Consider the following 4708-nt stretch of genomic DNA (forward strand, 5'->3'; position numbering starts at 1 on the left):
TGTATGTATGCATATGTATATATGTATATAGCCACCGCCCCCCACCGCGGAATGACCCTCTTGAAATAAAGCTTTGAAAATGAAAAAAAAGAAAATTTGAAACGCAAAATAAAAATTCAAAGCTAAGCTTTAAAAGCATTTAAGATAAAATTGCAAATTAAACTGCTCAAAGTTGAATTTTTCCTGAAATACTGACGCTTAAGAGCAGCTATGTCAAACTAAAAACGAACATTTGGAACTTGTACCCGAAATTTAAATCTTTTGTTTGACTAGGCATAAATTGACGATAAAAAAACTAAACGTTTAAATACAAGCGGTATATTTCTATCCCTTTTACATTTTTTATTTATTAAATTTTTTGTTGGGCTCCCACCTCCTTCCTCCGCAGTCAGCGTCATCGAACTGACCCGGCTCCAGCTCGTAGACAGAACTGAAACAAAAAGGAGAGGGCGGGGATGAGTTTCCAACTATAAGGGTTTATATATTGTATTTTTTTTACTAATAGGAAATTCCTTAAGAAATGCAGGAACCCCAACCAAACTACCTTAACCCCTGAATAACAAAATAAACAGAAAAAAAAATTTTTTTTGACAAATCTTTTAAACTTATTGGAATTATTTCAAAGGATTAAATTGATCATTATTCTCCTTCTTCTCCAAAGAACACGCGGTGGCACCAGCCTGTGCCACAAGAACATGTCGATGGCCACGATCACCGCCCGCAGCCTAAACCTCATTCTCCTCAACTCCTCAATCTCTTCTCCTGTCAGACTCCTCGCAACCGAATCGAGTGGAAGTGGACCCTTTTCCCAGATCTCCAATCCTGAAACGAAGACAAGAAACAATAAATAAACCCCGGCCCATCTACCACCCTGGGAAAACCTTGTCATCAAACGACAAATAAATCTGAGAAATGAATTTTCAACTGAAAAAAGGGGGAAATTTCTTTTTCTTTGCAATGAAAAGAATGAACTATAAATTAACTAACCTGTGATCATTCCGGCACCCGGAACGGAGTATTGGGCCCTGCCGCGGGCCAGATACCTCTCAGCGCGCTCCTTCATTCGTAAAGCCTCAATATATCCCCTCACTTGAAACAAAAAAAAGAAAATATAAAAATCACGACAGCTTGAGTGCAATCGCTTAATTTTTACGAACTTTGGGCTCATCGAACCCTTTTATAACGCAACCAGCATGCGGCTTTTGCTTTCCGCAAAACCTTTATAACCAATGGAATTGAAAAAACTAAATCAAACTATATTTTAAACATTCTTCCATGTAAATTAATAAGCAATAAATTAAAACATTCCAAATGAAAAAACTTCAATTTTAAACTTTTTAAATTCAGGTTTAAAAGTTTTTCAGCCGAAAATTTGGTGTATTCAAATGTTCAAAAATGTACGTACACTTATCAAATGGAATGTACTAACACTTTTCAATTAAACAGTGTTAAATAAAGTGCAAATAAACTGCGAAATTCAGAAATTTGAAAAATTAGAGAGTTCAAAGATTCAAAGTAAGTTCCAAAAATATGAATCCATTTAACATTTTCAATACTCTAAATTAAAGAATCAAGCAATGAATCTTGAAAATTTCAAAATCTTATGACTTCAAGTAATTTTTAACTAAGGCACATTAAAATTTGAAAAATAATTTCTTTTTGCTTAACAGTTCTTAAATTGGAAGTTAAAATTTTTTTTTTTAATAGTCCAGGCATCCTTTAAAAACTTTAAAATTTTATGTAAGAAAAACTTGAGAAATCTAGAAGTATTTTAAAATTTAACGATTTCACTTATAAATTAAACACCTTTTTCTTAAAAAAAAAACAACTAAAAAATAGAACTAGTAAAATTGTAACGCTAAAAATTTAAAAGTTCCTCGAAAATCTAAATATTTAAAGCTTTCTATGTAAAGCAATTGTTTTCTTTTTTTTAATATTTGGTTTCAAATTAGTCATCTTAAATAAACAGTAAAACATTACTAAATATTAATTGATTATTCTTTTTCCACATTAGGTTTACTTATTAAATTTAATATCAACAAAAATAATATAAAAAAGACTTGATACTCTGAATTAAAAATACATTATTGATAAACCATAAATTTTTTTTTATTTACAAATAAAATTATCGGAACAAAATGAAATATTAATTTCAATTCTTATTAAGACTTTTGGATTAAAACAGTCACAGTCTAGAAATACTCAAATTTTGAACAGATATATAATTGTTTAGTCACATCAATTATTGTTCAGATTTCTATACTTAGAGTACAGATCCATTATAAAAATAATTTATTTATTTATATTTACAGTTAATAAAATAAGACTGTTTTTTATCAAAAAGTTTTAACTTCAAATGCTTGTAATTTTTAATTGTTCAAATCTGCAAAACAAAATAAAAATTAAAAATCTTCGCGGTAAAATTGTAATGTGAAACATTTTCGAATTTAGCATACTAAACTAAATTATATAATAGTTACTAGACTATTATGTGCGCACGCGCGCGCGTGCTTACTTTTATACTCATTTGTATAATTTGCTCAATTTTCTAATAACAATTCATTTGTTAAAATGTTCTGAAGACTTATATTCTTATTGAAATTAGATTCTGAAAGAATGAATTCAGTGTCTCAATGCATCGTAAAATGTACGAGTATTATTATTAGGGAGCGTTCATATATTCCGTAACGTTATTTTGAACACTTTTACCTTACCACACCTTAACTGCAGTTACGTAATATTCGTATGTATTATTATAAAAAAACTTAACAGGCGTTTTGTAAATAAAAATAGATTTTCAGGATGAAGTGCGGTATGGAAATAAAAATAAACATTATTTTCTCGTAACACAACAATGTTTTTTTTATATTTGTTAGTTACACACATTTTAAATTTATTTACAAGGGAAGAAGTATCAGCATTTTTACAAAAGGATTATATAGGTTTTATCATTTTCATGAGACAATTAGGAAAGATTTTTAAATATTCAAGATGAGTCAAGAAAAGAATGCAGAAGATTAAAAAATATATTTTGTCACGAAAGGAGTGCAGAAGATTTAAAAAATGTATATTTTATTTTACAGGATTTTACAAATTATTAGAAAAATTTCAGCCTTTTCAAAATATATTTAGGTCTTTTATAATTTCAGAAGAAATAATAAATATTTCATAAATGTTCGGAAATGCTTCCAAGGTTTAAAATATTTGAAGACTATGCACAGCCTCTTGAATTCCTAAAAATGTTTGTAAGTGAATCCAATTTTTTTCTTAAAATGTTGAAAAATCATTTAAAGTGTAAAAAAAATTTATATCAAAATCTTCAAAAATTTCTTTCGAATTTGAAGAAAATTATAAAATATTTGTGAATATTTCATATTCGCCAACAAAAAATCTAGATTAAGAAAAATATATATTTTAAGGGATTCTACAAAATAATAAGAAAAATTCGAGCCCTTTTAGAATTAAATATCTACACAATACTTCTTTCATTATTAAAAATATTTTTACCTGACTGGAATTTTTCTTGAAATTTAGAAAAGTTATTTGAAATCTAAACTGCTGCCTAAAATATTAATTCAGGCCATGTGATACTTTACCATATGGGTTTTCAGTTATCCACACATTTTGTTGACAAATTTTAATTTGAAAAAAAAAACATTAGTGTCCAGACGTTTGCGTTTTTAACGTCTGGCTTTCTTTTTGTTTAAGAACTTTCACATAAATCTGCATTTTTAAAAATCTTTTGCAGTTTAAAAATCTTCTTTATTCTTGTAAATTTTCGAAATATTTATAGAATTTTATGGTTTAATTTATTTTTTATTTTTAATGTTACAAAATTAAAACATCTTGCTTTAAAATCTTGTAATCTTTCTCGAAATTTAAGGAAATATTTCATGTTTTAAAATCTTTTTTGAATTTTCTGCTGAAGCTCGTTTTACAAATTAAAATTTCTTAAGAAATTGTTTTGGGAACCTAAAGAATTTATCTCATTATCCTGAATTTTCAAAAAAGTCCTAAAATGTCTTATAAATTTTTATTGTTTTTTAATGGTGTTAAAACTTGTAAATATCTCTTAAATTTACTAACATTTGTTCTAAAATTATTTATTTTGGCACGATGTTGCTTTAAACACTTGTTAACCCTTTTTTACTTTATAAAATAATATGAAAAGTTTTTGAATCTTTTTTAATGAGCTCTTAGAACTCATTAGTAAAAAATCGTTTGACATTTTCCCATGAAATTAAACTATATATTTTTCCTTCTCTTGACGCCCTAAAAAATTAAGTTTACCTAAATTTGAATTAAATCACGGAAAATGGAAATAATTTTATTAAAATCTTCCATATTATTTTTCAAACATTTTGAAATCTTTAAAATTAACAATTATTATTTCAGAATTAATTATTAACTGCTTAAAATTTTCCCATTACTGTTAAAAAAAAATTCTCATAATCTTTCAAAATTATTAAGACGCTTTTATTCTTCTAATTCTGAAAATAAGATCTTTTGATAATTTTATTTTACTTATCTCTTTAAAAATAAAAAAAAACGATTACCCATATGTAAAAAAAAAACATTTTTTTCTTCTTAAAAGCTCTGGAATTATAATATGGTACGAGGGTAGTTCAATAAGTCCTTAGAATGAAGTATAAAAACAATTTTTTTTGGGTAAATTTTTTTTTATTTTTCAACATAATCTCCTTGGAGC

This window comes from Belonocnema kinseyi, chromosome 10, assembly GCF_010883055.1.
Source record: "Belonocnema kinseyi isolate 2016_QV_RU_SX_M_011 chromosome 10, B_treatae_v1, whole genome shotgun sequence".
Taxonomy (NCBI): Eukaryota; Metazoa; Arthropoda; class Insecta; order Hymenoptera; family Cynipidae; genus Belonocnema; species Belonocnema kinseyi.